A 25,458-nucleotide genomic window follows, 5' to 3' on the forward strand; every position below is an offset into this window, starting at 1 on the left:
CCTTCAGTGTCGCTGAAGACCTGGAGCGAGTGAAGGACCCACCGACGACGAGCCGCCAAAGACTCAGAGCACCGCCCGGTGAATACAAGCCCCACTTTTTTTTTTACATCTGTTTTTTTTTTTTAAGTCATCCCTGCCAGAACCCCGTCGAAACTGTTTGAATTCGGCCCCACACTTCCTAAAGCCGGACCATTTGGAGGCAGGAGGAAGCAGCAGTGGGAAACCAGAAGAAATATGGAGGAAGGGGAGGAGGAAGCAGCAGGAGTCCTGGAGGGTGATGAGCAGAGTACAGCAGCAAATGTCCAGGAGCTTGGGGAATGAGGAGAACAGAGGAAATGGGAGTTTGTGAAGAACATGGGTCCAAGATTCTGATGATGCATTACATGAAATGAAAAACAGACGCATTTTGAGACATAGGGTTATAATTTTATCCCGGTATTTTAGTAACTAGACAAAGCATTCAACCTCTCCGTGGAACTGTAGCTCCTTTAATTTGCAGTTGCCTTTGTGTGTATATACACATGCAAACACACACAGTGCAATGCCTGCCTATTCAATTTGACTTTTAATGAGAGGGACTGAGCAAGGGGGCATCCTAGTTTTGTACGTTGGGGAGGTTTTGACCGACATTGTGTCACCTTCGATTTTTTGTAAAATGTGGTGGTGGGTTTTTTTGTTCTGAATTGTGCATGTACCTGATAAACAGGCACATGTACTTCTTTGAGTGATGGTCCCTGTTGCATTCCATTGTGGCTAATGCATGTGTACTATGCATCCAGAGCCAGAGAATTTAGGTAGTAGTGTCTGTGCTTGCACCCTCACTCACCTCGTGCCTCCAACCGAGGAGATAAAAGGCAGGGAGGACTGCCTGCCTCTCCAGTTCCTTCTCTCCGCTGCATGGTCTGGGTCAGGACATCTCTGTGTCCATAGCTTCAGCCTTGTCCCTTAAGATAAGATTTAGTTTTGTAAATAGATTTAGCATTTTTTACAGTTTAGAGCTTTAATGTTACATTAATCTTTGGGTGATCATACACACACCCATACCCCATGCAGGTACTGGACTATGCCCAGAGCTTGAGGCTTCCAACTTTGAGTGTCCTACCTGCTATCCTTCTTGGCCAGTGACGACCACCAATACTGCCTGTATGGCCTTGGGGAAGCTCACATCGCAGCACTATCTCACTCTCTTTCACCAGCCACACCTGAGAAGGGCGGGAACTCCACCTCCAAAAACACCTCACGAAAAGGCCATAAGACCTCAATCATCCCCATATTGGGGAACCCCCCCTTGTATGTCAGTCTGACTCATCAAGGAGTGAACCTCCTGCTGCTAAGTCCAACTCTGGTACCAGAGAATCTACCCCCATAAATTCCCTGGCCGGATCTTCTCGGGAACCCAGAAAACTCTCTTATACTCATGAAACTAAGTCTTCCTTGAAATTCACTTAGAAGAAGTCAGATTTGATTCTAAGCAAGACCAGCATCTCAGTCCAAGAGGGCTTAGTATATCTTAAGTCCCAGAGGCTTGATAAGAAAGTCCATAAACATTGGGCTCCATCAGCACTGGAACATGATCCATCGGTACCATCATCCTTGGCACCTACCAAACTTTGGGATCTGCCAACACCAATGAAGACCACTCACTGCCTCTCTGTGCTCCATCTTTGATGGCACCCTTTCTGGCTCTGATAGTATAGGCAGAGACAGCCCCTCTCACTCTGGAAAGAACTGGGTCCCATGCCCCTCCACAGGAGACCTTTGTACTCCCGGATCTGGAATCTCCTCCAGCAGGTCCATTCCTTTCCAGAGATGTCATACCACCACCTAAGGAGAAGTCCGCTTGGAGAAGTTTACCACTTGTGCCTTCCTCGAGGTACAACTTATCTCCAGCAGCATCGGCAGTACCATCTCCAGAACAGGAATCAGCTTTCTCCACACTGGGAGAGACTGATCCACAGCCTTCGTTTTCTTACCCTACATATCCACCACTGTCCAAAAGACTTACACCACCTTGGGACCAACATTTGTGTTTAGCTCAAAACCACTGGACCCATGCCATGAGGACCTCCACATCCTTTTGATCCTTTCTAACTGGTCATATTGGGAGCCCTGGAACCAGTACTCCCCTGCAGAGTTGGTCAGGTCTGCTGGGGAGTCACTCCTCCCCTCCCCTTGAAGAAGGCACTCAGATCCCCCCTTGATCCTTCTGAAGACGAAGAACAACATGCACTGGATCTAGTGGTTTTGCCAGAACCAGCAAGACTGCCATCTTCATCTCTGGACAAAGTGGTGACCCTTATCTCTCTCTCCTCAGTGAGGTCAGGCAGTTCCAGGATCTTTTTCGCAGAGTTGCTAATAAACTTCAGATTCCTCTTGAAGATATCCATGAATCCCAGCACAAATTCCTGGACATCCTCCACCCACCTGGATCCAACGAAATAGTGCTCCCCATTAATGAGGCTATAATGGAACATGCTAGGGCTGTTTGGCACACTCCCACTACCTGTGCCACCTCCAGGAGAGTAGTAAAACACTATTATGTGCTGGTCATAGGGGTTGAGTTTTTGTTTTCTCACCCCTGTGCCAATTCTTTGGTAGTCCAAGTTGCTTCCAAAAGAGGTAGACACTAACACCCCCAGTCTACTTCTGCAGAGAAAGAGGGTAAGTGTCTAGACCAATTGGGGAGAAAGATCATCTCGTCACCTAGCCTCAGGTTCAGGATAGCCACCTTTCAGGCACTACTGGCTAAGTATGACTTCCTGAACTACTCCAAGTTGGCAGAGTTCACTTCTGCAACAGGACAGAGCTTGTTTCCAGGCATTGGTAGATGAAGGCAAACTAGTAGCACAGACCGCTCTCCAATCCACAGTCAATGCCACTGACACCTCCTCTAGAGCCATGGCTCTCACCACTGTTATGCACAGAGAGTCATGTATCCATGTGTCAGGGTTCCCTACAGAAGTCCAGAATACTGTGGAGGACCTCCCCTTTGATGAATCATGATTATTTAGTCAGAAAATGGATGAGTCTCTCAATACCTTAGAAGACTCTAGGGCTACTCTCCACTCTTGGGGGCAAGTGTATATATCCCCAGAGAGAAAGTTCCATCAACAAAGTTCCATCAACAATCATCTAGACCTAAACTCATGGCTCAACAATTTTTTCATCAGAAGCTCTATGCACCGCCTTGCAAAAGACAGAGGGTTAAAAGGACTCACTTCCTTAGATCTTCTGCAACAGGTTCGGCATCCCAATCTCAACCCCCCAGTGAGGCGTTATTTTTGGTGGGACCTCAAGAGCTGCGCGCTTTCACTTTCTCAACACTGGCATGCAGTAACAACAGACCAGTGGGCACTGAAGGTCATCTGCTCTAGCTATATGATTGAGTGTGCATGTCTACCTCTTCCACAACCCCCTTTCCCTCTCCTCTTTGAGAACATTTTCAAGCAGGAGATGGACTCCGTATTACACTGAGGGGAGATAGAAGATGTCCCTCCTCAATACCAAGGAGCGGCTTTTACTTGACTTACTTTCTTATACCCAAAAAGAAGAGCGGATGGAGACCAATTTTGACCTCCACCACCTCAATCATTTCATTCACAAACTTAAATTTTGTATGGTCACGCAGGCCTCTATAGTATCATCCCTAGAAAAGGACATGTGGATTACAGCTCTCAGGATGAAGGACATCTATTTTCATGTCAATATTCATCCCTCTCACAGATGCTTCCTCAGATTCATGGTGGGTTCTGACCATTTTCAGTATAGATAACTCCCTTTCAGCATAGTGACTGCCCCCAAAATCTCCAACAAAGTGTTTGCAGTAATAGCAGCTCTTACTAGATGCCTTGGTCTCATTGTCTTCCCCTGTCTCGATAACTGGCCCCTTGTTGCCAAGTCATGACCAGAGGCCCATGTGTCAACTCTAATAATGCTACATCTCTTTTCCCTGAGGATCAGCATAAATGTCTCAAAAATCTCAAAAAGTCACACAGTCTCTGGATTTCATCGGGGCCACCCTGGAGTCAGAGCATACTTGCCCACAGACAGGTTTCAGACCATGAACAATATTATAGTCCATATCACAAGCAGCCCTTGAGAACCAGTCAGGACATGTGTATTTTTCCTAGGCCATATGGCCTCCTGCACTCATGTCACTCCATTTGCAAGACTCCATCTTTGTTGCCCTCAAGCGTGGCTCGAGTCTGCATACACTCTGAACCACCAGCTCATGAGCTTCATGGTAACAATCCCTGCCAAGGTGGTTTCTATGGTGGATGAATCCTTGACAGGTGTGCGTGGGCATCCCTTTTCTCCCCTTCTCAACAGACATGACCATAACCACAGATATGTCTTTTTGGTTCTGGAGCCCACATGAACAACCACACAATACCAGGTTCCTGGACACCCCAGGAGTCCAGGATTCACATTAATATTCTGGAGTTACAAGCAGTAAGAAAGACATGCAAGGCTTTTCTTCCATTCAGCATGTCCTGATACTGCCAGGCAATGTCACGACCACCTTCTACATCAACAAGTGATGAGGAGTGATATCTGTCTCCTTGCACATAGAAGCGATTAGCTTATGGAACTGGTGTGTCAGCACCCAAATCACCCTATCAGCAGCCTACCTTTCTGGGAAACGACAAATGCTCATGGACTCCCTCAGCAGATATTTCGCTGTCAACAACGAGTGGGAATTCCATGATTCAGTGCTGCACAATATCTTCAATCTATGGGGAACCCCAACCAGCCTCTGTGGCGAATAGAAAATCCATCACATCCTGCTCCAGAAGAGACATAGTTCACTATTCCCAAGGTTATGGTCCACTTCTTCCTTGGTTAGATCAACTGAACTATGCATTCCCTACACTACTACTCTTGCCACAAGTTCTATGCAAAACGCAGCAGCACAGGGCACTGGTTATCCTGATCACCCCCTGCTGACTCAAATAATTTTGGTTCCCAACTCTCCTGTGCATGTCAACCCAAGTACCGATCATCTTTCTAATGCTACCAAGCTCCTGACCCAGTGGATCACCAAAATCAAGCACCCAAGACTGTATTCATTTCACCTCAGGGCTTGTATTTTTGGATGGGCATGGTCCCTAGAACACCTGTACGCTGCAGCCGTACAAGACATATTTTCCACTAGTAGGAAAGATTCTACTAGACATTGTTACCTGGCTAAATGGAAATGTTTTTCTTCTTGGGCGCATCAAAAGGATGCTTTTCCAGAAAATACAGATATCCCTCTTATTGTAGACTGTATAATTTCTCTAAACACATCAGTCCTCTCCATCAGCTCCTTAAGACTCCACCTGGCAGCAATCAGTGCATACCATCCACCTTCTCAGGAGTACTCGGTCTTTGCTCACCCGCTGACCACCAGATTTTAAAAGGGCCTAATTGGAATCTTCCCATCTATTCACAAGCCTACCCCTCAGTGGGACTTGAACCTTGTTTTCTCTGCACTCATAAGGTCACCATTTGAACCCCTAGCTTCCTGCTCAATATCCCTTCTCTCTGTGAAGGTCAGATTCCTTGTAGCCATCACCTCAGCCAGAAGGGTTTGCGACTTAGAGCCATAAAAAATAGGTTTCCTTATGTTCACACCCCAAATTCATCCTCAAGTTTCTTTCAGAATTTCCTTTGAACCAATTGATCCAATTGTCTGTTTTCTTCCTCAAATCACATGCCTCTTCAGAGGACCAGAGACTCCAGGCCCTCGGTGTCCAGTGAGCCTTGTCCTTTTATCTGCACAGAACCAGACCAATGGAGAAGTCCCTGAGGCTATTCGTCACTATAACAGAAAGAATCAGGGGACATGCACTTTCCACCCAGAGGATCTCCAAGTGGATCTCTGTCTGAATTCTATGCTGCAATCAACTGTCAAACCTTTCCCCTCCTCATGGGGTAAGAGCTCATTCCATGAGAGCACAAGCAGCGACTATGGTATCTCCTTGGTAGCTGTAAAGCAGCCACGTGGAGCTCTGTCCACAACTTTACGAGACACCATGCCCTAGTCCAGGACTCCTCTGCTAATGCTTCCTCTGGAACAACTGTCCGTCGTTCATCCCTGCTGTCTGCCTCCTCGCCCCCTCCACCTACTTAGGAACTGCTTGTTAATTACTCATGGTGGACTACAATAGGGACCATCACTCAAAGAAGAAAAGGAGGTTACTTACCTGTAGCTGGAGGTTCTTTGAGAGGCTTGGTCCCTATCTGTATTCCACTACCCACCCTCCTGCCCCTCTGCTCTGGATCTTCTCTGATTAGTGGTGGAACAGGAACTGGAGAGGCGATCGGTCCACCCTGCTCTTCATCCCCTCAGTCAGAAGCACAAGATGAGCCAGTACGCATGCTGGACCAACACAGTACTTTCAAATTCTCTGTCTCTGGACACACGGCGCACATATGTAACCCACAGTGGAATACAGATAGGGACCACACATCTCGTATCTATACAAACACATATACACATAGTTAGCTATATACATTTATATCTATATATAAAATGATCCAGAGCTACAATGTTCAGAGTCTGATGTGAAGTTCTCCAAAGTTCAAGGATTTGGTTCCAGGCTTGAGTTGGAGCTTATCTTTCAAATATATGTAACATTAAACACACATGTAAATGCTTAAGGAACAAGATGGCATGACTGTACAACACTCAGTACTTCTGACGACAAGAATCACCCACAGTCTCTGTGTACAGAGACTATTTCACTGATAAGAGCAGACTTACGCTGATGACTCAGGTGAGGAGACAGAAAAACAAAGTGACATTTCAGTTACATCGGCATTTTTTAAAAATTAAGAAAGTAGAAAGAAAGGGGCAGAAGAAAGAAACAAAAGCCCCTCAGAAGCACGGTGGCGTTAATCTAACCTTCAGCATGAGTGAAAACTCCACAGGCAGGTGAGCAGAATTATTGATGTTTGAAGTAATTACTTCAGCAGGCACTGCTATCAAAATTCATAGTGATTGATTTCCCACTAGTCAGCTTATCTCTCCCAGGACAAGTACCCTGGAAAGCAGCTTATAACCCCTTCCTAATAAGCTGTGGCACGTCACTGGAGAAAATGGCATCAGGCTCTTTTTGTTTTGCGTTCATTGCTCTTAAAGGTTGAATCATTCAGAATTTTGATGCATACTGAACTCTCTTGTTTTCTCCTTGAGATGATCTGGCAATGGAGCCCTGTGCTCCCTTCCCTAGTGCCCCATCCCCAGCCTCTCTAGTACGCTGTTACCCAATTGAGACTTTCAGGCAATTTCTTTCAATAACACCAGGGAAAAGCCAGATTTAAACACATGCAGCCAACAATTTTGTTTTTTAAATATTTAATGTTATATCAAAGCAGACTGGGAGCTTCTTACATCCAGGCACCGAGGCTTAATAGCCAGGTGTGTAACTATGGGCTTTATTGATGATGTCTGTGCTGCATGGGCATCCATGCAGCACTGACTTAAACCCCCAAAATCCTGTCCCAGCAAACAGCAGGCCCAGCATAAAATCAGCAATGGTTGTTCCAAAATACCACTCAGGTGTCTAGAAGAAATGACCCAGGCCATAACAGTTAACTGGAGCAGTGAAGAACGGCAACATTGTGATCAGAATACAATTTAACGCTTTTCATGGTCCAGGTATCTCAAAGCAATGAGTTAGTGTCACATGGTGCTGCAGCAACTGATCAGGCAAACACAGCATCCATCCACTGTGTGCTGAGAAGCAGCTCTCATGCAGCCTTTGGACATCAGAACCTGATTTACCGAGAGAGGATATCGATCCTGGGCCCTTGGGTTAATCTCTTACCCTCCTGCCCATGGCTGTTTTTATAAAGAGAGATGGAGTTAAGAGAGATGGAACCGCAAACAAACTTGACTTTCGTATAGAACTTTGATGAATCCCCCTTTCCCTCTCCTCTACCTCCCATCTGGAGCTGTTCCCTGCTCCTGCACCACCACCATCCCTTGTAGGCTTCTCCCCCACTTCAGCTTCTATTCGTTAAAGCTTTCCTGGCTCCATCCTACAGGCTGTGAGCTGCCCAGCACCCCCCTGGGTTGTGTTGTCCCATTGCACAGAGCAGAGGTGGCCTCTTTTATGAACCTGTGTTACATTTGCTGACAGTGAGAAAAAGTCACTGATTTCCCCCCTACCCAGGGTCCAAAACAGCTGCTCTTCTGGTTGCTCTGCTCTGCCTCCCCCTCCGTGGGGGCTGCAGACTGCCTACTAGTGCCCTTGGAACTAGCAGAAGCAGAGAGGACATCTGCAGAGAGGCCATTTAATTACCTGGAATGCAGTGCCACAGCATCTTGGAGGAGGAACTGCTGCTGTCTGCCCACAGTCCAGCTGAATCCAGAATATTATAGCTGGGATTCAGGCACACACAGCGGAGCTGCCAAATGTCTGAGTGTCACACCTGATGAGTGATGCTTGTCAGCTTTGATAGACTCAGCCCTCAAAATTCAGATGTGGATGTGGGTTTCGGACACTCCAAACTTCAGAGGTTTGGGTTCTGTCCGTTGTAAAGATGAGGTCATTTGTGAAATCCAGATGTCCTCAACGTCTAGGAATACTCAGCACTGGGGTTTTAGTTTGGATTTGGGCCCATCTCTGTTATTGTAGCACATACAGAAGTTCATGAGAGATTTGCAAGTTTCCTGCAATACTGAAGGGCATGGGATAGTGAGCTGAGGACAAAGTGGGAAGAGACAAGGCTCCAAATCACCTGACTTTTCATCCATTTGTGTTAGGAGACACATCATCTGAAAGTGTTTTCTCTTTCATTTCAGCTTGTTTCTCTTGTGTGGAAAGCTGGAGTGCTCTCTTGTACAGATACAGTCACTCCACTCTGCCATCTGGCACAAGTGCATGGGAGGCGAATTATACTGTTCAGTAGGAACCAAAAAGATAATTTGCCGGAACGGTTTTATGAAAAGAGAGAAGAGAAAAAACAGGGGAGGGGAAAAGCCATTTTCTATAAATGGCAGGAAATCTGCAGAACAAGAACACTTATTATGGAAAGGTGAGCTTATGTTTGACAAGCTCAGGTTTGACAGACTGCTTGTGAGCAGTGCCTAGGGGAGAAGGAGACAGAAGGAAAAGCAGAGGGATTACTGGGAGGGATGAGCCAACCAGTTTATACAAATAAGAACTGATCTGAACCTTCACACGGAATTAAAATTAGATATTTTTGAGGTTTGAAAATATTTAGTCAAGTTTTCTCCTTCATTTGTCCATTTTCACACACCTCTGTGTGTCCTGACCTTCTGGGTGTGACATAGCTTCCCTTTATGTGGGTATCTGTGGGCATGTGGATTTCCTTGTAGATGTCTCTGGCTCAGATTCTTGGCTCCGCTCCCTGCCCTTTGCACTGTTCAGGCGGTGCATTGGCAGTGGAAACCTCCCTCCAGTCTCCAGCTAGCAATACTCTTAAGTGTGGGGCAGTTCTCAGCCGGTTGATAGCTGGCATAGCCAGCTCTGACACCTCCCTCCCCACACAGCCGCTGGTGCAAGAGGCATGTTGGGTGCAGAGGGACAGGTGGAAGGAGTGGCCAGAAAGCCGTGTGTCCTGGCAACCTCATATGCTCTGGTATATGATCCCTAAGTGTCCGTAGTCAGCTGACATAAGTTAGAGCAGCTCCCAAACTGTTATTATCTGTGCAAGAATCAAGGGGTAGGGAGAGATTTAGGAGGTCACCAGCAGTTCTCTGACAGGCACCCCATACTCTGGCACCTCACAGAGGCTGGAGGCAGCAGAGAATCAGGCCCTCTGTGTGTGCATCTTTATGCTCGTGGATTTCTTTGTTTGTATCTCTTTGAGCCTGGGTGACTTCAGGCATATGTGACATGTGCAGCCACACAGAATGGTGGTCTGCTATGGGCCCCACACCACAGTCTGCCAGCCAGTGTGCCAACCCCAGTTCCACATCCATCTCCTGTCAGACTTCAGTGCAGTGGGCCACAGCAGAGAATGAATTCCCAATGGCCCTCTCTGAGTGGCAAGCTGGGCTTCAGTTCCAGTGCCTGGTTCCCTACTCCAGGCAGAGTGATCATCAGAGCCCACAGAGACTCTCAAAGATGAGGGAGCAGATGGTCACAACAATGCAAGTGGATTATATTAAGGGAGGAACTGACTGAGGGTTATTTCTTAGGTGCACACAGATGGAGGGACCTGGTCTTAGGTGAGGAGAAATCCAGATGAGGCCCCAAATGTGTTACTTTGCATGAGCTTCTGAAGAACCCCATCTATGTGTTTCTCTGCATGTCTGTCTGTCTGTCTGTGAGTCAGTATGTCTGAGCTCTCGCTGATTTGTGCATGGTTGGCAAACGAAGCACAGAATGCAGACCGGATGGTTTCCCTTTAGGGTTTGCAGCCTCACTTTGTCTGTAATTGTTTCTGACGTTTCACCTGTCACATTGCAAGCTTCTTCTGGGGCATGATAAAACATTTGGGTTCCAGAATGTGGAGCTGGCACACTGTGTTCCCTGTTGACAAGAGATCAAATATGTCAGGACTCAGGAGGAAAGTCAAAAATAAAAAGTGGAAAAAGAGCAAAAAAAAAGGGGTGGGGGGGTGGAGAGAAAGAAATAGGAACAATTGCCTGGAGACAGGTGGACAGATGCCTAGCAAACCAGAAAGACAGACAGCTGTGGCAGAAAGACAGCATGCTCCTTGCTGTTCTCAGGCTGTAATTAGCAGCTATTTAGGCAGTAAGCCCTAGCAAACCCATTATTATCAGTACTTAATGACTCTGAGGAGAAGCCCAAAGCGATTAATGCCCTTTGAGAACTGGGGGCTAATGACAATGAGCACTGGTTTTGGGAGATTGTGCATGTGTATTAGTTTTTTCCATTAAATAAAAAAAGGGAGGGAGCTATGGTGAGCAGAGCAGCTATGGACTACACAGAGCGAGATTCTGGGGGCTGGGCACAACCACGGATGATGTCATCTCTGCTTGCATACCCCTTTTCTTTCAAGGGAGAGATCGCTGTCTGAATTGATAGTGTCCCGCTTTGGAGAAATCCAAAATACTCATCTCTAAGCTCCCAGAAGGCAGTGAGGGCTGCACCTCACTCTTTTCTACTGAGGTACTTGAAGGGCATTACAGTAGCATTTGTGCACCTTACAAATGTTTATGAATTTATCCTCATCACAGCCCCATGAAGTAGGGGAGCTTGATTAGTCCTATTGTCCAGAGGGAGAGCTGACGTACAGACAGATTAAGTGCTTTGTCTGAGGTCACACAGGGATTGAACTCAGATCTCTGGAGTGCAGTGCCTTAACCTGCAGACCGTCCTGAACCCATCCCTCCAGGTGGCATTTGGAAGGGCATTGAAAGGGTCTGAGGGAGCTGCTCCCAAGCTGAGAGAAGTTGGGGGAATGGTGGGAAGTAACCAAAACAAAAAAAAAGTATCCCTGTCCGAAAGGAATCCTTTGAATCGGGGGGGGGGAACCTGCCTTTTTATCCCACTGCGTAGACTGTCCTCCTCATAGGCACATCCCTGACCCAGGTCTCTGCACAAACATAACTACATCTGCATCCACACATGTGCAGTCACCGCATGCATATACACATCTATCTGTGTTTTGTGAGCCAAATTCCCTGCTGCTGTCAATTGCTATAGCTCCATTGAAGACAATGGAGCCCTGCTGATATATACCAGCTGATGATCTGGCCAGTGGTTTCTAAAATCTGTGTGTAGCTGCAGACAGCATCAAAAGCCTTATTGAGTAACCAAATGACATACCCCGTCCTGGCATGCACAGTGCTTTATTAGCTAGTGATAGGCACTCTCAAGCCAGAAAACTTAAGACCATTTCCAGTCCCATGCCCCAGGCTAGTAGGAGATGCTGCAGAAGCAGAGCTGAACTCAGCTTCTCGGGGAAAGATTGCCTCATGGTGCCCAACAAAAATTCCTCCAGCCATCCGGGCCTGCTTGGCTGGGAGAACAGTGGCTGTGACATGAGTGACCAAGGTGAGGACCTGAAGGTAGGAGTTCTTGCCCAAATGGGGACACTGCTCCCTAGAGGTCAGAGGGTTGGAGCTAACGATAATGTATACAAGTCTATGTAGAAAGTTATAAGCAAAGTTTGATATTTCTAACTGGCCCTTTCAGGCGAGCTGTTGGAATTATTAATATTAGTATGGAAGACCACCAGACACTAATTTAACCATAAATTCTTTTTTTTTTAAGCCCAGAGGGCAAATGGTATTTTATACAATTTCTCTAAACATGCCTAACAGCCTAAACATAAGCAGTCACCATTCTCACTACACTAACAGAGTATTCATAAGCATGTGATCAATACACCTACAAATAGGCCAGACCTAGGAAAACCATCTCAGCTTGGCATGCTCCAGCATGTTCACGTTGGGTCTGACATAAACCCTTCAGACTCATGGCTCTCTTTATACCCTTCAGCTAATTTCAGCTAGCTTTACCAAAAACCCAGTTTGAAGTAGTTTATTCTTGCTACTTTTCTTTTCTCCATGGCCTTCCTTTCTTATGTCTTGCCCTGTCCTTGCTTACCAGCAGAACAGTGGAAAGGTTTGGGCTTGTTTCTTTTAAGGCAGTTTTCCATTGTCTTGTTACTGCAGCTTTTACTTTATTGGTTTACTTTTGGAACCATACATTTTTCCCACCTTACAAGCAATAAATATATTAGTCTCTCAGCGTTCTTCTACTTGCTGTCTGGGGCCTTTTCCTTACCAGCCACAAACCATTAAAACAAATATATTATGTTCTTAACCAGAGTTGAGTTAACTTTAATTCTTTTAATTTCATAACTACACACACCATAGAACCTACCAGGGCAAAGTCAGGAAGTAGGGCTTGTGAGTTAACCCTGAGCTAAGAAGACCACTCTGACATTGAGCGGGAAGGTGTTTTGAAGATGCGGTGGATATGAAATGGCTGCTTTCCAGGGCCCTATCCTGTCAGAGACCCTCACCCAAACACTTTTATTTTGTTCTCAACCAGAGAACACCTCCACCTTTATTTGGTGTAGTTTCATATAAATGGAATCACAAAGACTTTACGAAGTTACGTAACTGAGTCAGCAATCAATAACAACAGCCAGGAGAGAGAGAATGAGGCAAAGAAGCAAAGCTGTGTTTTTAGTTGAGATCTGAATAGAGAGGGGCTGCTGCAGATGGCAGGAACTGCAGAGGAGAAGGCCTTTGCATCAGTTGAAGTGATGAGGTTGTAAGAAGAGATAGGTGGGAAAGGAAACAGATAGAGACCAGGGGCCCAGTTCTTAACTCACTGAAGTCTAGAGTTGCGCTTATGTGAATGATGTCAGAATTAAAACTGTGGGATAAGCTAGGTCAAACAAACAGTTACAAAAAGGAGCCAAATTCTGTTCTGAATTATATGGAGACAACCCATCTACTTCACTGGGAGTTGCACCTGTATAACTGACAGAATTTTGGCCAAGAAGGTCAATTATGAACTAGAGAAGCCCTTACTAGACCCTAGAGCTGTGAGTAAAATGTATGACTATCGCATTTCCAGGAGATGTTGTGCTAAACTAGGTGAGTAGAACTTGGTAGGGGAGGAGGTGGAGGGAGGTACGCTTTGTTCAGAAATCAGGTTGAGTAAAGTTAAGTATTTGGGCTCTGTGACCCACTTTGTGCTATTTCCCTCACCCTGCAGCTTCCGCATGGCCTAAAAAGAAACATTCAGTGAAGCTTGAAAACTGACTAAATTGATGCCATTGAGATTTTTTATTTTTTTTTTGGTTTGTGCACATTAGTATAAAACTATCAAACTGTGGCATAGTAAACATAGTGCCTTGTGCCATGGGCTAGAACCAGAGCTGAGTTCTCTATTTCATGCAGTGACTTTCAAAATCCCTTTGGCCTTATGCTCCACAAACCATTGGAGATGCTTGAAAACAAATTGTTTTTCCTTACTGATTTTATCCTTTTTTTTCCATTAGGTGTATTGCTTTCCTCTGTGTATTCTGAATGGAGCTTGACATTCACGGGGCTCTGATTGTTTATTTCCTGGTTTTGCACCAGTCTCAGTGATGATGTCAGTACATCTGACTGTGATTTATTAGGTCCATGCTGCTGCTGAATAGAGGTTTTATATTAGTCCAACCTTAAATGTGGTATTGCATTGCACAATTGGTGCGTATGGGTGTATTACAGCTCCATCAGACGCAACCAGCTTAGGCCACTGATAGAGACACCAAATGAGACAAACCACGGGCCTTTTCTGTTATCACTGTTCTTACGTTCTTTAAGTTGTGTTTTCAACTCCACAGTGAAAGAGATCATTTTAAAGAAAAATACATGCTTAGGAAGTAGGAGGTGCTGACACCCATCAGTCTGAACTGGCTGTCAGAGATGATACTACTCCTTGACAGGAGACTTGTTTGAAATATTTGTAACTGGAATGGCCTGGAGGTATCGCCACCAGATTGCTCACCATAACTTTGGAACGACCAAAGCTCAAACTGCCCTTGAAGAATCCATCCCAGGTTTGTGCTGAGCCTGCTGCATGATCGGACAGGGCTTTGGAAGTTTAGTGAGTGCTGTGGAGATGCTCATGGAGTGCAAGCAATGATCAATGAAGTTCACAGATTCCTCTACACGTCTCACTAACAAGTTTCAGTGTCTTGATTTAAAGAGCTTTCAGTGTCCTCGAACATAACACACATTCAGACAGAACTCCCCTGCTTTGCAGCTTTATCATGAGCTCCAAACTCATCCTAGTTATGCTGAAAGGTTTGCTAACTTTTGGAGCAAACATGGACCCAGTTTGGAGCAAATATGGCTGATTGATCCTTTTGCACTAAAGTGATGTGAAACCTGTTTTATATGTCTCCTCTCCTCCCGCCCCCCCCAAAAAAAGAAAGAAAGGAAAAAGCAACCAAGCAAGAAAAAGACTTGATTTGAGTAAGCCTGAATTTTTTAAGGTTTATTTGATATCCAAATTTAAAATGAAAATAAGGAGGTATGAACCCCATACAAAATTAGGATGGAAAAAATATGGAATCACTGAGAAATGAAACCATTGTTTCCTACTTCTGTTTGCCGCTTCCTTTCATAGGTTTGTTTGTTTGTTTGTTTGTTTGTTTTTTAAAGAGGAAATGAGAAAATGTACCTGTTTGATGAGGTGGTGATTTTAAAAGTTGACTGTACTAACTGGCTGGCCTCTCTGAATTCTCTCTCTGGTCTAGCCCACTGCAATTTTATTCAGAAGAAGAGAATGAAAGCTCTCAACAGAATCACTTCAAGACACCCTCTCCATTCTTCCCTCCACCCATTTCCTCTCGCTCTTTGTGCTGCATGTTCCCGTTTTGCAAAGCAATTTCATGGCTCGTGCACTTAAGATTCCATCAGAAAGCTGAGTCTTTGATCAGGGTGGCAGACGCCCTGCTGGGATTTCATTGGCAAATCACTATTCCCTTAATTAACACAATGTGGCTTTATATCACTAAACTGATTCAAACTGGGTCCCTATGCTTTTTACCTCCAGATTTACCTAGCTTGGGGATTCTTGGTTCCCGACAAGTTCACAGAAACAGAAAACATTGAAAGGCAGTTGCTCAGGTCCCCTCCCCATCTAATCCTGCTGCTGTTGATCCTCTCACCACCATCTCAGCAGTAGGGAATTGTATCTCTCCCATAGGTTTACTTGCACATCAGTACAAATCAGTGGGAACTGCAATGACAGAGATTTGCTCTGTTTCTTCCCAGTGCTTGTTAGAGGGGAATGGGTGTAAAAGAGAAGTAATAATTGTAGCGATAATCCCTTTGCTGTGTTTTGCAGAAGCTCTGCTCAAAGTGAAAGGCAAGTAGGTGTTGAAATCCAGGGTAGAGTCTTTTCCTCCTTATGCCATGTAATTACACCACCCCTCAGATATTCTTCTATATGTCTAGCAGCTAACGCAAAAAAAAAAAAGCTTAACAGTGCTCAGCTAGGGCAGTCACAGGCCAGCTCTGGTTTGGAATTTGGTTACATTCCTGGTGTGCTGAGCTAGCCTGTTGTATTATCTGTAGCAATGTGCACTCACCCCTGTAGAGCCTCCTGCTGGTCTCTTCTGGGCATTAGCTCTCCAGCCATTGGCGCACCCTCTGCAGGCCAGTGTCCCACTACTGCTTGGCCCCCCCATGTCCCTCCTGGACCCAGTGCCCTGTTATCTGGGGCACTGCCCCCTGGCAGTAACCCCTCAGTCTTAGGAACTCCCACCCACTATCCCCACCTCACCTCAGTATATGGCTACTGCCAGTCATTGTCTAATCCCCACATCCTGGGGCAGACTGCAGTATCAGCCTGCTCATCGCTGGCAAAGTTGAGTTTGGACTTGCTGCCTTTGCCTACCCCTGGGTTGCCCTCTGCAACCCCCAGTACCTGTTGGCCTTGTGCTGGGCCACAGCCTGGCGCTTTGCAGGCTGGAGCTCCCCAGCTCCTCTGCCTTTCCCCAGCCCTGCTCCACTCAGGTATCCTGTCTCTAGCTCCCTGCAGCTAGGCCCATTTCCCTCTACAAACAGAGAGAGACTGCTGAGCTCCTGGCTCCCAGCCTCTTTATACAGGCCCACTGGAGCCTGATTGGGGCATGGCCCAGCTGCAGCTGTTTCCCCAGTCAGACTAGGGTTTTCTCGCTCAACCCCAGACCTCTCTAAGGGCTGTCTTTAAACCCCTCAGAGCAGGAGTGGGTGACCACACCACTACATATCCATGGCAGAGTGAACAGCTCTGTAAAAACAAAATATATGTGAATACCGGTTGTGGGGCTCGGTTCCCATAGTGCTAACAAGAGAACGTTTGGCGGTGGTTTCGAGGGAGTGATGGGGATGGGGAGTTGGAGACGGTGCACTTTCTTCAGAATCACCCACATTTTCACCTCTCCCCTCTTTACTTTCCCATTACTCCTTGAACCTGCACCAAAGACCATCTTGATGGAGATGTAGCTTCCTTAGAACCATGCTAATGACAATGAGACTGGCCAGAGGAGTCATTAGGAGGCAACAGGAACCTCCTACCCCACTACCGAGAGCTACCAATTGCCTCCATAGTGCTGCCTGCCCACAGAAGGAAGACTATGCTCCAGAGATAACATGTCTAAGTATCAACCACGCTGGCACCGATTAATTTGCTATAAACTGTTTCAAACTGTTTGCAGAGTTCAGATTTATTCTTTGCATATTTTTATAGTTTCTAGGCATTTTTAAAAGCATCACTGCTGTAGATGGGGGCGGGGGGCCTTAAAAACTCACCAGTTGCGTAACAAAACTAAATAAGTATTTGCAGCTAGATAAGCAGAGGGTATGGCTACACTTGAAACTTCAAAGCGCTGCCACGGCAGTGCTTTGAAGTGCGAGTGTGGTCTCAGCGCTGGGAGAGAGCTCTCCCAGCGCTGCACGTAAACCACATCCTCATGGGGTTTAGCTTGCAGCGCTGGGAGCTGTGCTCCCAGCGCTGCGGCACTGTTTACACTGTCGCTTTACAGCGCTGTATCTTGCAGCGCTCAGAGGGGTGTTTTTTTTCACACCCCGAGCCAGAAAGTTGCAGTGCTGTAAAGCGCCAGTGCAGCCAAGGCCTCACTATCTGCAGTATTCAAGGTATTTCCTCTTTTCAGTATAGTGAAGTACAAGGCCAAACTGCAAATACTGATGGTACCAAATCTGTTATCTCTGATCAAACTTGGTAAAGACAATCACTCTATAAGCTCAGGTTCTTCCTAGAGAAAAATCAGTCCCTTGCCACCCCCCTTCCTGCGTGATGAGTGCTTCACAAAATGACCCCCTTGCGTATCATCCCCAAACTTACCACAATTACTTTTTTGACTACACAATTAATTTTCTGTAGTCTAAATAAATCTGATAATTAGTTTGAGTTAAAAATTAATTTAATATAGATCCTTCGAGAAATTTAGCATCTGTCAGTCTTTTTCTTGTCTCAAACTATCTTACCAATGGAATAACGCAGATGCTACAAAATTCCCATATAGTTTAAATTAATTGAAATCTAGCATATAAGGCTATATATGAAGACATTAAGTTGTAATTAATGAAAGCTATTAATGATCATTGTATCTAATTTCTGTGGTTATACAGGCTTCTGATAGGCTCAGGTCTACAGCTCAGATAACTCTTGGGTGGTGCCATTGTGACATCACAAGTAACTCAATCAATTACTATCCTTCCTCTGTAGCTAATTTGCATGCAACAATTCTACAGGTTGCAATGACTCAGTGGCATTGGGGATACTGGACACCATGTATCAAGAGTTTTCATTGATAGATTACTGATCCCAGCCATCTATTCTCTTTGAGCTGGTAATGCTATCTTGGCTCACTGTGCATTGAGGCACTACTGGGGAACTGAGGCAGGATGGAGGGGCAGCCTTTAAACCACAGAGATATTTGGACTGAGTGTCTGGGCTGACCCCATGCACCCCTTCACATGTTGCTGGTCTCGCTAACATAACCCTCTAAACCCACAAGTCAATTGCAACTTAATGACCAGATTCACCAGTATGCTTTGGCTGCCTTGCAGTGGTATAAAACAGCTCTAAACCCAGCATACTTGGCTGGTGCACTCTGGCTGCTTTTTGTTGCTGCTTTCAGGTACTGCTGAATCTGCCCTGAAAAGTTAGAATTAAAAAGAATGATTTAAAGTTATTACATACCAGATTCGTTAGAAATGTCACATGTTAGCATTCTTCTTGAGTTTCTTGTGAGTATTCGTGATATTTTTAATAATTAAAAAAAATTAAAAATTCCCAGACAAAAATACCTAGGTTAAAAGTGGAGTGAACGTTGAGAGTATATATCAATAATTTACGAGTAAAAACCTTTGAGGGATGTTGTAATTATCCCAGAACCAAGCATTATAAATTGACAGTTAAGATTACACTTAAAAGAAATCTACATATGTTTTAAGTTAAGACATGTACAGTTAAGGCACCCAGACAACCTTAACTTAGCCCTGTAGTGATGCCACAAAACTGGGGGAAGCATGCGGTTTTATAAATAATATTAATCTACTCTGAGACCACAAACATTGGTATGGTTATTGCATGCCATCAGCAGCAATCAAAAGGTCTGATCATTAGTAGCATTAGGCTTCCCTAATTCATTCTCTTGGCCATGTATGAGATCTGATATCTGACTACAAATCCTCAGAGGGATGAGATCTTACAAGTGACCAAGAAGATGTCAATATGTATGTGCTGTACCAAGAGAGTGTAAGAGAGAAGGTAGAGGGGAGGGACATTATAGGGTATAGGAAGCAGAATAGAGAAGTGAAGGGTAAGTATGAAGGAGAAAGGTAGGGTGATGGAAATAATAAAGAGGGTGAGGATGGAAGAAAGAGAAAGAGGAAAAGCAGAGGGCCAAGAAGGGGAGTGTCATGGTATAATTCCCCACTCTGAACCTTAGCGTTCAAAAGATGAATTCCTCTAAGCTCAATTATCAGCTTAGTACTTGTAGCGCTGCCACCAACCAGGAATTCCAGTGCCTGGTACACTCTCGTCCCCCCAAAACCTTGCCTGGGGACCCACAAGACCCAGACCCTCTGGATCTTAACACAAGGAAAGTAAACCCTTTCCCTCACCATTGCCTCTCCCAGGCTTCCCCTCCCTGGGTTACCCTGGAAGATTACTGTGATTCAAACTCCTTGAATCTTGAAACAGAGAGGAAAATCCACCTTCCCCCCTCCTTCTCTCTCCCCCTCCCAGACTCTCCCTGAGAGAGAAAGTAATCCTAACACAAAGAGAAAATAACCTTTCTCTCCCCCTTCCCTCCTTTCTCCCCACCAATTCCCTGGTGGATCCAGACCCAGTCCCCTGGGGTCTCACCAGAATAAAAAAAAATCAGGTTCTTAAACAAGAAAAGCTTTTAATTAAAGAGGGAAAAACAGTAAAAATTATTTTTGTAAATTTAAGATGGAATATGTACAAGGTCTTTCAGCTATAGACACTGGGAATACCCTCCCAGCCTAAGTATACAAGTACAAATTAAAATCCTTTCAGCAAAATACAAACTTGAACTCCTCTCAGCCAAATACACATTTGCAAATAAAGAAAACAAACATAAGCCTAACTCGCCTTATCACCTAGTACTTACTATTTTGAATCTATAAGAATCTGTATCAGGGAGATTGGAGAGAAACCTGGTTGCATGTCTGGTTACTCTCAGAACCCAGAGAGAACAACAACCAAAATCTAACAGCACACACAAAAACTTCCCTCCCTCAAGATTTGAAAGTATCCTGTCCCCTGATTGGTCCTCTGGTCAGGTGACAGCCTGGCTCACTGATCTTGTTAATCCTTTACAGGCAAAAGAGATATGGAGTACTTCTTTCCATTAACTCTTAACTATCCGTTTATGACAGGGAGATATGCAGGAGACAAAGATGAGGAAAGGGAAAGAGGGGTGAGAGTGAGAAAGGCAGGAAGATGGAAGGAGAGAGAGGGGAAGGGTTGTAGATCCTGTCCCAGTTGTGTACATTTTATTATATAAGATGTGTGGCCTGCTCTCTATCTAGATGGACATAAGTTAAAAAAGGAGACTCAGCTCACTGGGCTCTACTATAGTGACTCCCTTCTTGTGGTCACCGAGTTTTTGGCAAGATAAACTATTGGACACATTACTGCCCATCAGCCTTCTGCTCCCTTGCTAACAAGCAAGGCAAGAAGATAAACCATTACTGTATCCTAATAAAGTGCAGCAGAGCTGAGCAAATTCCAGCGCCTGCATATATTTGCTTTCCTACTACAGTGTGTGTGCTGGAGATTTTTCTCACATCTCACACACACCATCCACGAGGTAAATAGGCTCTTCCCCAATCAAAATACGTTTTCCTCCATTTATTATCAGTGCATTTATAGTACCTCTCTCCTGCTCCACGCGAGCTGAGGCTGTTGTTTTGATATGCAGAGGGAATGGGAACAACTGCAATCTTTTCATTCCCTCTTGCTATTTTCTACTGCCTGGTGAGATCAAACAGGTTAACGGAATTGAGGATCTCCCAACCACAGCGGCAAGGAAATGTACTAGAGTGTTAGCAATACACAAAGGACATTTCCTTCCCCTCACTCTTCCCCCTTCCAAATATACCCTTCACAGCTTCAGTCAGTACGATGGACCAGGAGGGACTCAGTGAAATGCTAGGAACTAAATGAAACACCCAATAAAGCTGAATTGAAATGCTTCATAAAAAGAGAAAAAAATCTTACAAGGATTTTTAGGGTTTCATATTAATGGAATAACTCCTGGGTAGGCATAAAACATAATTAGAAGTTATTTTAGAAATCAAATATTTGAAAATCAGTTCTTCCTTCACATACCTGCCAAAGCCCTATCAATGGCTGGAAGGGAAACACCACCACTCTGTACCACTCAGGTACTGCTGAGATGGGTGCAGAATAAATATCTATAAAGAGAACTGAAGGGGTAGGCAGACAGATCAATAGGTAATGTCACACACGCCTGCAATGAAGCATTGAGTTGCACTGCTGTTTTTGTGGTCGCACTGTGGAAAGACTGAGGGCAAGAGCCTCTTGTGTAGTGTGGTCATTTTGTGCCAAAAACCTGTGTTGTCTGGCCATAAAGCTGGTTTGACCAACCCAAGGAAGCTTACCTCACTGTAAGGGTGATCTTCCAGTGAAGCAGAACCAAAGCAGGAGCTCTTATTCTTTTCACTCTCCCTCCTGCCTTCATAATAGGGGGGAGAAGGTATGGCTGAAGAAAGAGGGCATGGTCAGAACACCCCAATGCTATCCCAATGCTGGTCTTTAGCTCATTTTGGCCACTGCAGTTTGGTGCAAGTTAGAGTAGCCCTGGGACTGCTCTAACACAGTGCAAGGGGAATGACCTATAGGTAGCAACAGTAGGATATAGGAGAAAGTAAAGGAGAACTTTGTTGCCTTTGCACACCACTCCCAACTTGTGTTCTGCGCACTCTGGCCACATCTAACAATCTGGATCAGAAGCTTGGACTCAAGTCTTTGAAGGAAGGAAGTGAAGGAAGAAATGTGATCTGGTGAACTTTGTGACTTCTAGGTTCCCGTAGTGTGCCATCCCCCTCCACCACTAACAATCACCTTAGATGCTGCTGTCAGAAGATTGTCTGACCTGCTCCACAGCGATATCTGTATCTCCAGACTGTTAAACGAATTAACACTTTGTTGCAGGGCACAAAAATCAATCACGCATTATAGTCATGTAGTGGTTATTGACCATTTAACTATCTGGCCATTCCTATACACAGGGCCGTCCTTAGGATTTATGGTGCCCTAGGCGGGATTATTAAACTGGTGCCCCTGTGCCTGTCTTGCTCTTAGCAACACAAACATAAGCTGACACTATTCGAAAACTTGCCACGTTAAACCAGTTTAACGTAGTGAAGCCACTGTAATGCTGATGGACTAGCACTAAAGAAGTAGCACTATAGAAAAAATTCTGATTTGACAGAATGATGCAAATAATATAATTTTTTTAATTTGTCAATGTTTTATTGGAAATTTCTATGAAGAGGTATTGAAACAAGGATTAGTTTTTAATTAAAAGCAATCTTTCTGGCTTTTTTGGCTGCAAAATCAGTAATAATGTCATCGTATGACAAAGACAAAGTGATGTCTTGTTTGATTGCAAGAATAGCAAGACCAGTCAAGTGTTCCTGACTCCTTGTAGAGCAGAGATAGTTTTTAATGAGCTTTAGTTTTGAGAAACTCCATTCTCCTGATGCTACTGTTACAGGAATTGTCAGTAGAATATGAGTGGTAATGTACACATTAGGATATATATATCAAGAAGTTTGCTGGTATGAATAAACTGTACAATGTCCATCATCGATTTTGCATGTGGCAACATTGATGACAGTGTACTCAATTCTTCGTACAGTTCAAATCCATTTAAATCAAAATGATCGCCATGCTTCAGGAGGCTCTCTAGGTCAGGGATCCCCAAAGCGGGGCCTGTGGGTGCCATGGCACCTGCAGGGGCCTCTCAGTACACCTGCGTACTGGCCGGCGGACGAGCATCCGCCGAAATGCTGCCAAAATTCAGCAGCATTTCGGCGGCGACGCCTCTGGATGACACCGCTTGCTGCTGACAAGCAGCATCATCCAGAGGCATCATCGCCAAAATGCCACCGAATTTTGGCAGCATTTCGGCAGATGCTCGTCCGCCGCCATGGTAAGGTTGGGGACCACTGCTCTAGGTTCTTGCACTTTGTCATTAGTTGCTCTTGTTTTCTTATTTCGTTGAATTTAGTCCTGCTCAGCCCGCTACCAGCTGAGTGAATGGAACCCCAGGCTGACAGCGGGTTGAGTGGCTCAGTCAGGGTACCAACCACAGGCCTGCTCAGCCCGCTGCCAGCCTGGGATTTCTTGGGGGTCCCCAGGCCAGCAGTGGGTGCTGAGTGGGGCCGGCGGCCGGGACCCTGGGTGGCAATGGGGCAGCAGCCGGAACCCCAGAGCAGCGGCAGGCTGAGCCGCTCAGCCCACTGCTGTGTACCATCAAAAATCAGCTTGCATGCCACCTTTGGCATGTGTGCCATAGGTTGCCGACCCCTGCTCTATACACTAGTAAAGAGATGAGCATATTACAGTTGTTGGAGGGCTCTATTTAGCAGTAACAGGGCTACAGGAAAGTCAGTCAACATTTCTTGTTTCTCTGATGAAAACTGGCCCACTCCCTTCCCCATACCAAACTTGTCACAAATAATTGTCAACAACGTAATTTTCTGTTTTTGGCTAAGATATTGATTTAAAAAAAATTGAAATTGAATTCAGGATTGTTAGCAAGCATTTTTGGTGAACAAAATTTGTTAAATGACAATCTAAATGGCAACACAATACTGCTTTTTTGCTTGGCTCACCCCCCAGCCTGTTGGTCCAACAGCTGCAGTAGAGAAGGAGATGGGTGGAAAGCTGCAGGACTCCAAAATCCACCTCTTGGGGTGCAGAGTGGCAACAGCAGCAGCAAACCCTCAGGTCTGATCACACGCCAATGGGCACCACCGCCAGCCCAACGGACCATGGTGAAGTTAGCACAGCATCTGATCTCAGGGACGGGGCACCCATGGAGTCCTGTGCAGCTCCTGCCGGATGAGATGGATCACTGCAAGCTCGGGGGAGAGACGCGCTCCCCAGCTAGGGTGACCAGATCCAGATGTTCTGATTTTATAGGGCTAGTCCCGATATTTGGGGCTTTGTCTTATATAGGCACCAATTACCCCCACCTAGGGTGACCAGACAGCAAGTGTTAAAAATCAGGATGGGAGGTGGGGGGGAATAGGAGCCTATATAAGAAAAAGACCCAAAAATTGGGACTATCCCTATAAAAGTGGGACATCTGCTCACCCTACCCCAATCCCCTGTCCTGATTTTTCACACACGCTATCTGGCTATCCCCAGCCCAGCCCTGTGTGACCATTCCAATCCTGGCTGCCTGCGAGGAAGTGAGTTACTTTCACTGTCATTCCTCAGCAGGCAGGCAGCCAGCCTTTCCTCCCACCCAACCCTGATGGAGGGAAGGGGGGAGGGAGGAGTGTTTTGTGGGGGGAGGAAGAAAAGTGGGGGTGCTCTGTGGGGCAGAGGAGAGAAGAATGGATGTTATGGGGGACAACAAAGGATACTGCCAGAACCGCCAAGCCTGCCTCACCTCATGCCAGGGAAAAGAGTCACACTCACAGGTGAGTTCCTTCCCCCACCCCTTCCCAGAGACCCCAGCAGTCAATCCCCTCCCTCAGACTGTGCTGCATTCGGCTCTCTCTAGGACCCAGCAGCTGTGCTCTTACATCCTCCACTGCTTCCCGTCTGTCTGGGCTCCCGGAAGAGCGGTGCCCTCAGACCTAGTGGTGCCCTAGGCAGCTGCCTGTTCTGCCTATGGCTAAGGACGGCCCTGCACACAGTGCGCACACAATTGAACGTGAGCTTCCAGTGCAATGCTGTGGCAAAAAAGGCTCATGCGATCCTTGGATCTATAAAGAAGACAGGAGGAAGTAGGAGTAGAGGAGTGATTTTATCTCTGCATACAGCAATGATGAGACCTGTACTGGAATGCTGTGTATGGTTCTGCCATCCATATTTTCAAAGGGATATTGAAAAATTGGAGAGGATGCAGAAAGGAGCCACAAAAATTATTTGTAGGCTGGAGATAATGCCTCACAGTGAGAGACTTGAAGCTTGTTGATGCAGGGAAATAGTCAATAGCTGTTGTCATTCAGTTTAATCCCTTTTAGAAGTGGTTCATGCAAAAGTGGAAAAAGGCACATTTAGTGCAGAATGAGTGTGTCCACACAAGGAGCTAGTGCAGAGTAGCTATTACACTGTAAATTCATACCCTAGCTTATTTCCAATAACTTCCCCATGTAGACATGTCCTTAAAGAGCTCAGTTTGTTTAGTGTATCAGAAAGAAAACTGAGGTGACTTGATTACAGTGCATGAGTACCTTCATTGGGGAAAAATACTGGGTACTAATGGGCTCTT

The 25,458-nt window shown here is 45.6% G+C and overlaps 1 protein-coding gene across 1 annotated transcript in view; it reads left to right on the forward strand.

Annotated features, from left to right (window-relative positions):
- TMEM178B (transmembrane protein 178B) overlaps positions 1 to 25,458 on the forward strand; it is a 366,471-nt gene that overhangs the window by 294,776 nt on the left and 46,237 nt on the right. The gene's annotated exons all lie outside the window — the stretch shown is intronic.

This window comes from Gopherus flavomarginatus, chromosome 1 (assembly GCF_025201925.1).
Source record: "Gopherus flavomarginatus isolate rGopFla2 chromosome 1, rGopFla2.mat.asm, whole genome shotgun sequence".
In the NCBI taxonomy this organism is placed as follows: domain Eukaryota; kingdom Metazoa; phylum Chordata; order Testudines; family Testudinidae; genus Gopherus; species Gopherus flavomarginatus.